Raw genomic sequence first — 14,969 nt, forward strand, 5'->3', positions numbered from 1 at the left:
GCGAATAAGATTATAAGCGCCCCTTAAGTCCAGTTTTGTGAAGATACTTGCTCCGTGTAGACCATCAAAGAGTTCGGAGATCAAAGGCAGGGGATAGCGGTTTTTGATGGTAATCTTGTTTAAACCGCGGTAGTCAATAGTCAATACATGGGCGTAAGGATCCATCCTTTTTAGAAACAAAGAACCCCGCTCCAGCAGGGGATGAGGATTTCCAAATAAAACCTCTCTTTAGTTTGTCCTGGATATACTCCGTCATGGCTTGAGTCTCTGGGGCTGACAGAGGGTAAATCCTGCCACGGGGCAGAGTGGTACCAGGAAGAAGGTCAATGGGACAATCAAAAGGTCTATGTGGAGGTAAGACCTTTGCTTGCTTTTTACAGAATACATCTGAATAGTCCTGGTAAGCCTTGGGAAGGCCCGGTAAAGATGAAGCCTCAGGGGTTTGACAAGTGGGAGCAGATGTGAGACATCGCTTGAGACAAGAAGGTCCCCAACTTTTGATCTCCCCGGTGGAGCAGTCGAGGGTAGGAGCATGACGCTGAAGCCACGGCAGGCCGAGAAGAACTTCAGAGGTGCAGTTAGGCAAAACGAAAAATTCAATTTTTTCATGGTGAAGTCCAATGCTCATGGGCAGGGGTTCAGTGCAGTAGCGCACAGTGCAGTCCAATTTCTCTCCGTTTACAGAAGAGATAAAGAGCGGCTTGACGAGACGGGTTACTGGAATACTGAACCTATTAACGAAAGAGGCCAAGATAAAGTTTCCTGCAGAACCTGAGTCCAAGAAGGCCACTGCTGAGAAGGAGGAGTTGGCGGAAGGAGAAATCCGCACAGGTACAGTCAGACGTGGAGTTGCTGAATTCACACCAAGTGTCGTTTCACCCTTGTGAAGAAGGTGCGTGCGTTTCTCTGACGGAGAGGGCGGATAGGACAGTCTTTTAGGAAATTTTCGGTACTAGCACAGTACAGGCACAAATTCTCATTTTGGCGGCGAGTCCTCTCTTGTAGGGTCAGGCTGGACCGATCCACTTGCATAGCCTGCTCGGCGGAAGGCACAGGAACAGATTGCAAAGGACGTTGGAAGAGAGGAGTCGGGGAGAAAAACCACCTGGTGCGAACAAGATCCTTTTCCTGTTGAAGTTCCTGGCGTCTTTCCGAGAAACGCATGTCGATGCGGGTGGCCAAATGGATGAGTTCCGACAGATTAGCAGGAATTTCTCGTGCGGCCAGGACATCTTTGATGTTACTGGATAAGCCTTTCTTGAAGGTCGGGCAGAGGGCCTCATTATTCCAGGACAGCTCTAAGGCGAGGGTGCGGAACTGGATGGCGTATTCGCCCACAGAAGAACTCCCTTGGAAAAGATTCAGCAAAGCAGTCTCGGCTGAGGAAGCCCGGGCTGGCTCCTCAAAAACACTACGTACTTCAGAGAAGAAGGACTGGATAGTAGCGGTGGCGGGATCGTTGCGGTCCCAAAGCGGTGTGGTGCATGACAAGGCGTTTCCAGACAGGAGACTGACCACGAAAGCCACCTTAGACCGTTCAGTAGGGAATTGGTCCGACATCATCTCCAGGTGTAGGGAACACAGGGACAGGAATCCCCGGCACTGTTTAGAGTCCCCATCAAATTTGTCCGTTAGAGACAGGCGGAAGCTGGGAGCAGCCACTCGCTGCAGAGGAGATGCAGGAGCTGGCGGAGGAGATGGTTGCTGTAGTTGCGGCAGAAGCTGTTGCAGCATAATAGTCAGTTGAGTCAGCTGCTGTCTTTGTTGCACGATCTGCTGTGATTGCTGGGCGACCACGGTGGTTAGGTCAGCGACACTAGGCAGCAGGACCTCAGCGGGATCCATGGCCGAATCTACTGTCAGGATCCGGACTGGTAAGCAGCGAGGACACTAGAGGTGGATCCTCTGTGTCAGTGAGGTGATGGCGTGGGCCGTACCAGGGGAACAGAATCTAAGGGGTTACTGGTTTTCCCCAGAGCCCGCCGCAAAGCGGGATGGACTTGCAGCGGCAGGTAACCCCCAGGTCTTTCCACCCGATAGCGACTCAACCCCACTGACTGCTAGACAGGCACGGTACACAGGGACAAGGCAAGAGCAAGGTCGGACATAGCAGAAGGTCAGGGCAGGCAGCAAAGGGTCGTAGTCAGGGGCAACGGCAAGGGTCTGGATACACAGGCTTGGGATACACAAAATGCTTTCTCAGGGCACTAGGGCAAGATCCGGCAGGGACAAGAAGGGGAAGTGGGTTTTTATATGAATGGTAGTGATTGACAACTGATTGGGCCATGCACCAATTAGTGGTGCACTGGCCCTTTAAATTTCAGAGAGCCAGCGCGCGCGTGCCCTGGAGACGTGACAGCCGGGGAATGGGACAGGTGAGTGGATTGGGATGCGACCCGCGGGCGGGCGCGTCCCGCTAAGTGGATCGCGTCCCCGCCGGCAGTGACAGTGCAGCGCTCCTGGTCAGCGGGTCTGACCGGGGCGCTGCCGACAGGAGAACGCCGCAAGCGCTCCGGGGAGGAGCAGAGACCCGAAGCGCTCGGCGTAACAAGGAGGAGCTGAGCAGATGATATATACAATACAGTACAACCTGCACACACCATCTTATAGAGCAGGAGGAGCTGAGCAGATAATATATACAATACAGTACAATCTGCAGGTATCATGTTATAGAGCAGGAGGAGCTGAGTAGATGATATGTACAATACAGTACAATCTGCAGGTATCATGTTATAGAGCAGGAGGAGCTGAGCAGACTGATGTACAAATCACTAGTCAGACCACACATAGAATACTGTGTACAGTACTGGGCACCAGTGTACAAGAAAGATATAGTGGAGCTGGAGAGGGTTCAAAGACGGGCAACCAGGGTAATACGGGGAATGGGAGGACTACAGTACCCAGAAAGATTATCAGAATTAGGGTTATTTAGTTTAGAAAAAAGAAGGCTTAGGGGAGACCTAATAACTATGTATAAATATATCAGGGGACCGTACAGTGATCTCTCCCATGATCTATTTATACCCAGGACTGTATCTATAACAAGGGGGCATCCTCTATGTTTAGAGGAAAGAAGGTTTCAACACCAGCACAGATGCATTTTTGGAGAATAATAACATCGTTGGTTATGGATACTAGATTTATAGGGACAGAAGGTTGATCCAGGGATTTATCCTGACTGCCATATCTGGAGTCGGGAAGGAATTTTTACCTCTAGTATGAGGGTTTTTTGCCTTCCTCTGGATCAACTCAGTAGGGACTCATAAGGGTTATAGGGTGAACTTGATGGACTCTGGTCTTTTTTCAACCATATGAACTATGTTACTATTTTACAGTTTTTTTTTTTATTTTATTTGTTTTTTGTTTGTTTTTTTTTCGAAAAAGCTTTGGGAAAACTTGTCATTTATTCATGTAAATCTCTACACAATCTGGACTAAGTATTTGAGTGGGCAGTCTTCCCCAGTGATTGACAGCTTTCTCTATATGCATTCTTCTACAAAGATAGTTGTTAATCACAAAGTAGGACCACCCACATGACTACTTAGCCCAAAATGAGCAGTCATTCATAACATGAACATGTCATCCAGACATGTCAAAAGTTAAGTTCGCTCCGGTTCTCAGTCACTAGACCTGTTGCGATAGTGATCAATAGATGCGTGAAGTGTACAGCAGCGCGTGCTTCACCTCCCAGCTGTCAATTAAATCTGACTCTTTAGTCTATGGACTGAAGAGGTCTATGGCAGTGTTTCCCAATCAGTGATTGATGGCCATTTCCACAGTGACCCGGGCCGTCTAATATGGCCCTTACTGCAAACCTCTAAATCCTAATTCACTCACAGGCAGTTGTTATTCCTGTCTGTAAGGTTACCGATACAGTGGAGCTGCAGCCCGTCATGGTCACTGCATCTGAGAGAGAGAGCTGGAAAGTTCTCTCTACAATCCTATGGTTTGCATTTCCCTGTTTGGATAAAATACTTTTAGTTATCACCCTCCCAGCGGGGTGGAAACATGCAGCCTGCAGGTGAATAATACCAGTAAACAACATAGAGCACTTATGTTTTTATTTCTAGATTAAAAAGTTGAATTTATACACCGGTACATTCTCTAACAGGTTTTTAAGTGGATCATTGGCTGTACACTCCTTTGTAGAGCCACTTTAAAGCAGATCTGTCACGGTGAACATGTTCCATTATCTGCAGTTTGTTCTGTCGGATTATCAAGTCTAAAAGTAAAAAAGTGTTTGTCATGGGAAAACCTGCTCATCTGTCATTTCTGTCTCGCTCTCTCTTTTTCATTTAACCATGTCTACGTTCAGGCAGGTTAAATTCTTACAGTTCGTGAAGTTTACAATGATAGAATATCTATTGAAAAAGATGATATCCATTAATGTTCATTATTGATGGCTAAGGCTCCTTTCACACTACAGTATATCCACCTGTTATTGTATATCTGTTTTCTGCATTAACGGATCATTAAAAAAGGGATGAAATAATGGGTGTTAACAGGTTCAAAGTCCTGTTATTGAAACGGATAAATCTTTTAAATAACAGGCCGTTTTTATCCGTTATTACATCCATTATGACTTTTTCTAACATCCTTTTTTTTAACCCTTTTTTGACCTCTCCTAACTTTTACACCTTGCAACACCTGAACCTCCGCCTCCTACTCCAAGGCAAGGGTATAAAAGGGTTCCACAATGATCCAACACCAGTCTGAATTACAGCATTGAGAGGGAGAGTACTGTTGCTTGGTTTGTGGCACCACACTGTCCTCCAAAATCGTCCTGAGACTTCCCTAGCCAACGCATTCATACCCCTATACAAACTGCGGGCAAAAATGCCCGTGGCCTGCAAACTGGCAAGCACATGGTGGGCAGAAAACTACTGCAGAGTGATGCCACACAGTTCAAAATTGTCCTGCACACTTCCCTAGCCAACGCATTCATACCCCCATACAAACTGCGGGCAAAAATGCCCGCAGACACAAGTGCATGTTCTCACCTTCAATAAAAGGTGATTTGGCATTAAAAAAAAATCTTTTGTTTTGGCCGGATGGTAGCGGATTGGGTAATGCTGGTGAATGCTGGTAATGCAGCTGCCTCCTGGTGTTGAATGTAGGAAGTAGAGAGCAGGTGTTAGCACTCCTCCCCCTTCCCATGTGACTTCAAGGGTGTGAAGGCTTTACTGAGCATGCTCAGTAAAAATAACGGACGTTATAATAACGGGCATTAATATGTTTTTAGAGAACATCCATTCAGCCATAGACTTCAATGTAAAAAACAAACAAAAAACGGACGTTAATTCACCATTATTGTGATGGGATAAACATTTGTGCATGTGACGTTTTTTCTCCCTTCACAAATAACGTCCATTAGTCATAACGGGCTATAACAGATGAGAACAGATAATTTAAAAAATCCCATAGATATTAATGGGATTTTTTAATGGCAGTTTTTAAGGGTTTTCCATAGGTACATTGTAACAGGTCTTTATACAGGATGCAAACAGTAGTGTGAAAGGAGCCTTAAGGAGTTAATAACAATCATTAATGCGTTTTACACTTTACTAAATTACATTTTTTCAGTTTGCCTTTTCATGTTGTATTACAAAATTGTGTTTTTACACATATTTATAACTATTACACATTTTATGTAACTTGTTTAACCCCTGTGGAGTTGGCTGCATTATCTGAATTGCCCAGTAGATGGCGGATGGAGACCACAAATTAACTAGTATGCAGTTAATAAAGACTGGAGCTGTGATCACATGATTAGAAGCCATATCATGAGAGATGATGCTGATTGGTGGAGACTTCGGTCACATGACTGTGACATCCCACAGGTCCTGTGGCCTGAGGATTTGCTCAGAACGACCACAAGCTTAGCCAGAGAAAAGAGGTGCTTCTAGCTGTGAGAGACTGCACCCCAGAGGCAGCACCAGGCTGAGAGAACTTGTTTCATACAGGACCACAACAGCTGAGAGAGAGACCTGCTGGCAGAGACAAGCACTGAGTCCAGACATCTGGTGAATACAGTGAGAGGAGACTGCTGCTGGACTGACCTCGTTAATGGTGTTGTGAGGGTAAGATAAAGCCTCTTCCCTATTCCACTACATGGCATCTGTCTCTTTACTCAAAGTAAAGACTCTGAGGTCCAGTGGCACATATTACACAGTGCAGGCTGCCTCAGTCATGCTACGGAGCATTACTTATTAGGGCCCCAACACTCCTGTGCGCCAACGGCCATTAGAGCAAAGATAAGGGGGTGTACCGCAGGTGTGCTAGTGGATGGGTGAGGAAAATCCCCATTGCATTCCTATCTGTGTTACACTATTGTATTATCCTATGTATGTTGTTCATTTTCTACTTACTTTATAAAGTTAGTTCACATTAGGCTGTGTCAGTCTCATTGTACCAAGTATGTTGCCAGTGGGACCCCACATCCCTACCCCAGATGCTCCACTGGGTGGAGGCACTGCTGCAGACATGTACCCCAGCTCCCAGATAGCGGAGGCTCAGGACCTATCGGGCTTGGTGAGGCAGTGTGATATCCCAGTACAGGACATGGTCCTACACTGCCCTTAGGCCCTGTCAGGTTGAGACACTAAGTGACCTGTGGCTCCCCTGCAGAGTCTCCCCTCCTAATGTTTCCAGAATGTTGTGTATATCACTTTAATGTCTAGACAGCATCCTTATGTATAGGTAGTACAAAAGACCTGTGGGAGGTCTCAAAGACCTGTGTATGTCTGTCACATGTTATGTTATGCAGTCACATGATTTGTTGTCACATGTTCTCCCAGAGAGCACCAGCTTAACCTATGACCCGCAGCTTGACCAATGGACTTTAGTCCACCTCCCCCCCCACTATAAAAAGGGGTGGCCATTACACTTTTCTTATCTCTTACCATCTGCTACTGAGCACAGCAATCACCAGAGATCTCAGTGCAACTGATCAGCATCTGGAAGACCCCAAAAGCTAGTCATTCCAGTAAGTCTCAAGTCTATGTCTGCTGTCACTGAAACTAGTCAAGTTCTGCATATAATCAAGTCAAGTCCAATCTCGAGTCAAGTTAATTACAAGTATATTGGTCCAGCAAGCTGTGGGGTCCTTCTAGGTCCTGGCCATCTCTCTGGGAAATCTGGCCTTAGCTGTGAAGATAATTTCATCTGTCTTATACTCAGTAAAGCCTCCGTTTGACCATAACTGGATGTGGACTGTCATTTCACTACTAGCAACTGGGATAGCCGAGGAACTGGGCGTGTGGTGTTCCGGAACCCTAAAACCACACTGGCGTCATGAACACTAGAGGTTAACAACATCTTGCCCCCCGGGGTTAATACCATCTGATTCCACCACTCACACCGATAAACCCGTGGTCCCGCCATACACTCGTGGGTCACCACAGTAGCTAGGGTAAGGGACCCCAGAGATACTAGGGGGTGCTCCCAAAAACCTGCTAAATATGTTAAAGGGGTACTGCAGGGAAGGACACTTTATCCCCTATCCAAAGGGGATGAAGGGTAGTCCGACCGCTGGAACCTTGGTCAATCTTCCATCCGTCACTCTCGCTCTCCTCCCGCACGGAGCGTGGATCAGCATGATCAGCATCTCTATGGGAGAGCCAGAGATACATGAGTACAGCGCTCAGGTATCTCTGTCTCTCCCATAGAGATGAATAGAGTGTGCGTGCCAACTCCCACTCCATGTATGAGAAGAGCTGAAGCAACGGCCAGGAAATCACGGTGGAGCCCAGCGATCAAACCCCTGGGATCAGACACTTATCCACTATCCTTTAAATAGGGGATAAATTGTTCTTTACTCCAGTACCCCATCGATGTACCCCAGGGATGTGCCAAACAATTAAACACTCTCATAGAAAATTTACTGAGCACAATCCCAAACACAGGGTTTAAAGAGATGTATCAGCCACCTGTCTGGACAAAGCTGAAAAGTTCCTTTATACTCCTGTTCAGATGTGTAGCCATAAGGTCCCAGTAGAACAAAACTGTACTGTATCTGCATTATTTGCTTACTGAAAGCCAATTATGGCTATGTGCATATGCAGTTTTTTTCAGTGAAAAGTGTCTGTACCTTGTCTAGAGTGTTCCTCCTAGGCTCAGTTCGAGAAGTGGTCTAGTCTAAAGTGCCTCTCCTAGGTCCAGTAAGGTTTATGCCAAATGAGAAAGAGAGAGAACTCCTAGTTGAGTGGGAAAAGTTCCTGGGAAAAGTTCAAGCGTCTTCAGTGTCCTGTATCCTGTTTAACCTCTTGGGGACGCAGGGCAAATGCATATGCCCTGCATCCCCAATCCTTAAGGACTCAGGGTGTGCCTGTACGCCCTGGTCCGGTAGAACGGGTTTAAGTCTTTCTCACCGGCGGAGAACGGGTTATCCCGGTGGGTCCCGGTTGCTGCGGGCAGCCAGGACCAATGGCTAATGCTGGACATGGCTGATCAGGCCAATGCCCGGCATTAACCCTTTAGATTCCGAGATCAAAGTTGGTCCTCACCTGCCTTTCCGTTGTCAGATCGTTGTTAGACCCTTGGGGGGCTAAAAAAAAAAAGTGTAACATTTTTTTTTAATAAAAGTTCATTAACTCATTCCCTATTACAAGTTTAAATCACCCCCCTATTCCCCTTTTCAATAAAATAATATAATAAAGAATAAAAATAATGATATGTGACACCGCCGCGTGCGTAAATGTCCGAACTATTCAAATATTAGGTTAGCTAAACCACACGGTCGATGGCGTAAAAAATTAGCAAAAGTCCAAAATTGTGTGTTCACTTCATTTACCATAAAAATATTAATAAAAAGCGATCAAAAAGACCCATTAAAACAAAAATGATACCGATAAAAACTACAGATGACGGCGCAAAAAATTAGCCCTCATATAGCCCTGTATGTGGAAAAATAAAAAGTTTTAGGCGTCATAAGATGTCAATTTTAAACTAACTAATTTTGCTGCATGTAGTTTATAATTTTTTAAGTATTAAAATAAAATAAAAACTACATAAATTGGGTATCCTTGTATCCGTATGGACCTACAGATTAAAGAAATGGTGTCATTTTTACCAAATATTGCACTGCTACAAAATGGCGTTTTTTTTTTTATTTCATCCCACAAATATTTTTGTTTTGCCGCAGGTTATATAATAAAATAAGTGATGTCATTGCAAAGTACAATTGGTGACACAAAAAACAAGCCCTTAGATGGGTCTGTAGGTGCAAAATTGAAAGCGTTATGATTTTCTGCATACACCCTATGTTAGGATAATGTGCTATGTCCATGAGTACAAAGTTCAAGTATTCACATCACAGTCATCCTGTGTAAGCCCCCATCAGCAGAGTATAAACTAAGTGGACTGTATCCTAAAACACCTATGTTCCCAGCAGTAACCCAAGTAAACCATATCAGAGACTTTCTTTACAGCATATTGTATCTGCTAGTAAGGTGATTCTTAAAGGGGTACTCCACTGCTCAGCGTTTGGAACAAACTGTTCAGAACGCTGGAGCCAGCGACAGGAGCTCGTGATGTCATAGCCCCACCCCATTATGATGTCACGCCACCTCCCATAGACTTGCATTGAGGGGGTGTGGTGTGATGTCATGAGGGGGACAGGGCTATGACATCAAGAGCTCCTGGCGCTGGCTCCAGCGTTCATAACAGTTTGTTCCAAACGCTGAACAGCGGAGTACCCCTTTAAAGGGACAATGACCAACTACTCACTCTTTCACTCAAAATGTGTAAAATACCTCTGTGCTGAAAAGACTGTGTTATATATGGCGATTTATCTGACAAAAGATTGCTTAGGGGTCACAGGGTAAAATCAGGTTAGCTACACCACCCTGTCACGCAACATCCCAAAAGGACTTCTATTCCCAGATAGCCTGCACAACTACTGCAATATTTTTTTTAATTAACCAAAGTTGTATTCCTTTTGTATGCCCTATTTTTTTTCTTTTCAGGAATAACTATCCTATTGCCACTTCCATAATCTGACTCCATTGACTTAACCATTTATGTAGTTCTAACACATAAGCCACAAAACATCACAAATAACACAGGCGATCAAGAAGCCAAACTACTAGATCATTTTCATTTCATGCACTCAACTTTACGGGGACTTTGAACTTGCCTGGATATTAGATGATATATGGTATAAAGACATTTGGTCGAGGTGTAACCTTTGAGGCATCGTACCCCCAGCAGCTTAAATCCAGGCCAAGATCTCTAATCTACATAGATTGTCCTATTAAATCAAAGGAGAAAGAAAGGTCAATGTAAAGGTTAAAGCAATGGGATTAATTAAACAATCAGGAGATCTAGGAAAACGACAGGAACATAATTAAGGCAGAAAATCTGTCAAGAACAGAAGACTGTGAAGTCCTAGCAGGCTCTATAGAATGTTACCTTTCTTCTATTAACCTATGAAAAATTAGGGAATTAAATAGTTTTATTTATCCTCTATTCCAAACAAGATCATTTCAAAAGGATTCAATGTAACTAGTATGCCTTCTATGACTATATAGAATATAACTAGTATGGCTTCTATGAGTATATAGAATATAACTAGTATGGCTTCTATGAGTATATCGAATGTAACTAGTATGGCTTCTATGAGTATATAGAATGTAACTAGTATAGCTTCTATGAGTACATAGAATGTAACTAGGATGGCTTCTATGAGCATATAGACTATAACTACAGTAGTATGGCTTCTATGAGTATACAGAATATAACTAGTATGGCTTCTATGAGTATATAGAATATTACCAGTATGGCTTCTATGAGTATATAGAATGTAACTATTATGGCTTCTATGAGTATATAGAATGTAACTAGTATGTCTTCTATGAGTATATGGAATGTAACCAGTATGGCTTCTATGAGCATATGGAATATAACTAGTATGGCTTCTATGAGTATGTAGAATGTAACTAGTATGGCTTCTATGAGTATATAGAATGTAACTAGTATGGCTTCTATGAGTATATAGAATGTAACTAGTATGGCTTCTATGAGTATATAGAATGTAACTAGTATGGCTTTTATGAGTATATAGAATATAACTAGTATGTCTTCTATGAGTATATAGAATGTAACTAGTATGGCTTCTATGAGTATATAGAATGTAACTAGTATGGCTTCTATGAGTATATAGAATGTAACTAGTATGGCTTCTATGAGTATATGAAATATATTAGTATGGCTTCTATGAGTATATAGAATGTAACTAGTATGGCTTCTATGAGTATATAGAATATAACTAGTATGGCTTCTATGAGTATATAGAATGTAACTATTATGGCTTCTATGAGTATATAGAATGTAAACAGAATGGCTTCTATGAGTATATAGAATCTAACTAGTATGGCTTCTATGAGTATATAGAATGTAACTAGTATGGCTTCTATGAGTATATAGAATGTAACTAGTATGGTTTCTATGAGTATATAGAATGTAAATAGTATGGCTTCTATGAGTATATAGAATGTAACTAGTATGGCTTCTATGAGTATATAGAATGTAACCAGTATGGCTTCTATGAGTATATAGAGTGTAACTAGTATGGCTTCTATGAGTATATAGAATGTAACCAGTATGGCTTCTATGAGTATATAGAATGTAACTAGTATGTCTTCTATGAGTATATAGAATGTAACCAGTATGGCTTCTATGAGTATATAGAGTGTAACTAGTATGGCTTCCATGAGTATATAGAATGTAACTAGTATGGCTTCTATGAGTATATAGAATGTAACTAGTATGGCTTCTATGAGTATATAGAATGTAACTAGTATGGCTTCTATGAGTATATAGAATTTAACTAGTATGGCTTCTATGAGTATATAGAATAAAACTAGTATGGCTTCTATGAGTATATAGAATGTAACTAATATGGCTTCTATGAGTATGTAGAATGTAACTAGTATGGCTTCTATGAGTATATAGAACATAACTAGTATGGGTTCCATGAGTATATAGAATGCAAAAAGTATGGCTTCTATGAGTATATAGAATGTAACTAGTATGGCGTCTATGAGTATGTAGAATATAACTAGTATGGCTTCTATGAGCATATAGAATATAACTACAGTAGTATGGCTTCTATGAGTATATAGAATATAACCAGTATGGCTTCTATGAGTATATAGAATATAACTAGTATGGCTTCTATGAGTATATAAAATATAACTACAGTAGTATGGCATCTATGAGTATATAGAATATAACTAGTATGGCTTCTATGAGCATATAGAATATAACTACAGTAGTATGGCTTCTATGAGTATATAGAATATAACTAGTATGGCTTCTATGAGTATATAGAATATAACCAGTATGGCATCTATGAGTATATAGAATATAACTAGTATGGCTTATATGAGTATATAGAATGTAAATAGTATGGCTTCTATGAGTATATAGAATGTAACTAGTATGTCTTCTATGAGTATATAGAATTTAACTAGTATGGCTTCTATGAGTATATAGAATAAAACTAGTATGGCTTCTATGAGTATATAGAATGTAACTAATATGGCTTCTATGAGTATGTAGAATGTAACTAGTATGGCTTCTATGAGTATATAGAACATAACTAGTATGGGTTCCATGAGTATATAGAATGCAAAAAGTATGGCTTCTATGAGTATATAGAATGTAACTAGTATGGCGTCTATGAGTATGTAGAATATAACTAGTATGGCTTCTATGAGCATATAGAATATAACTACAGTAGTATGGCTTCTATGAGTATATAGAATATAACCAGTATGGCTTCTATGAGTATATAGAATATAACTAGTATGGCTTCTATGAGTATATAAAATATAACTACAGTAGTATGGCATCTATGAGTATATAGAATATAACTAGTATGGCTTCTATGAGCATATAGAATATAACTACAGTAGTATGGCTTCTATGAGTATATAGAATATAACTAGTATGGCTTCTATGAGTATATAGAATATAACCAGTATGGCATCTATGAGTATATAGAATATAACTAGTATGGCTTATATGAGTATATAGAATGTAAATAGTATGGCTTCTATGAGTATATAGAATGTAACTAGTATGTCTTCTATGAGTATATAGAATGTAACTAGTATGGCTTCTATGAGTATATAGAATGTAACTAGTATGGCTTCTATGAGTATATAGAATGTAACTAGTATGGCTTCTATGAGTATATAGAATGTAAATAGTATGGCTTCTATGAGTATATAGAATATAACTAGTATGGCTTCTATGAGTATATAGAATGTAACTAGTATGGCTTCTATGAGTATATAGAATGTAACTAGTATGGCTTCTATGAGTATGTAGAATGTAACTAGTATGGCTTCTATGAGTATATAGAATAGAACTAGTATGGCTTCTATGAGTATATAGAATAGAACTAGTATGGCTTCTATGAGTATATAGAATATAACTAGTATGGCTTCTATGAGTATATAGAATGTAACTAGTATGGCTTCTATGAGTATATAGAATATAACTAGTATGGCTTCTATGAGTATATAGAATATAACTAGTATGGCTTCTATGACTATATAGAATGTAACTAGTATGGCTTCTATGAGTATATAGAATGTAACTAGTATGGCTTCTATGAGTATGTAGAATGTAACTAGTATGGCTTCTATGAGTATATAGAATAGAACTAGTATGGCTTCTATGAGTATATAGAATTTGTGATCGGGGCTCCATACATGTACTAGTGACAGGAAAGATTGCCTACATACCTATACAAGATCTTACCCTAGCATAGCGGTCTGAGTTGTGCCATAACCGCGCAATGAGGGCACGCCTATAGAGGGCATGCACTATAGTGAAGGAATAAGATAAGGGAGGGTTGGGAGGGTTCCACAAACGACACATGCTCCGCCCCTGTAGGAGAGGGGGAAGTTATATACACACGCCCCCCACCTGTTCCCAATGAGCCCCACCTGGAAGTGCAGGGAGCGATAATTACTTCCGCCCCTCGCACAAACACAGCCCATCAGGCTTTATACATAACTAGTATGGCTTCTATGAGTACATAGAATATAACTAGTATGGCTTCTATGAGTATATAGAATGTAACTAGTATGGCTTCTATGAGTATATAGAATATAACTAGTATGGCTTCTATGAGTATATAGAATGTAACTAGTATGGCTTCTATGAGTATATAGAATATAACTAGTATGGCTTCTATGAGTATATAGAATAGAACTAGTATGGCTTCTATGAGTATATAGAATGTGAATAGTATGGCTTCTATGAGTATATGGAATATAACTAGTATGGCTTCTATGAGTATGTAGAATGTAACTAGTATGGCTTCTATGAATATGTAGAATGTAACTAGTATGGCTTCTATGAGCATAAAGAATATAACTAGTATGGCTTCTATGAGTATATAGAATAGAACTGGTATGGCTTCTATGAGTATATAGAATGTAACTAGCATGTCTTCTATGAGTATATAGAATGTAACTAGTATGGCTTCTATGAGTATATAGAATATAACTAGTATGGCTTCTATGAGTATATAGAATATAACTAGTATGGCTTCTATGAGTATATAGAGTGTAACTAGTATGGCTTCTATGAGTATATAGAATGTAACTAGTATGGCTTCTATGAGTATATAGAATGTAACCAGTATGGCTTCGATGAGTATATAGAATGTAACTACCACAGTGTTAGGTCCGGTTAGAGAACTGTATACGGGCCAAAAATGAGCTGTCCGGAGTCAGCGTTTGACTCCGATTGGCTCATTCTAATGCATTACAGACGGGCCGGGTCCGGCTGGGATATGGGAGCCCTTTGCGGTTTGTTTGTTTATTTTTTGCTGATCTCACATCCTAGCTATTTTACACCCTTTGAACGGCACAAAACTGTTTTTTAGATTGCAATAAAGAAGTGCGAGGCAGCTGCATCCCCACTGGTGATTAACAGCAGACGGCAGCCTT

The sequence above is a fragment of the Hyla sarda genome, chromosome 6 (genome assembly GCF_029499605.1).
Source record: "Hyla sarda isolate aHylSar1 chromosome 6, aHylSar1.hap1, whole genome shotgun sequence".
In the NCBI taxonomy this organism is placed as follows: domain Eukaryota; kingdom Metazoa; phylum Chordata; class Amphibia; order Anura; family Hylidae; genus Hyla; species Hyla sarda.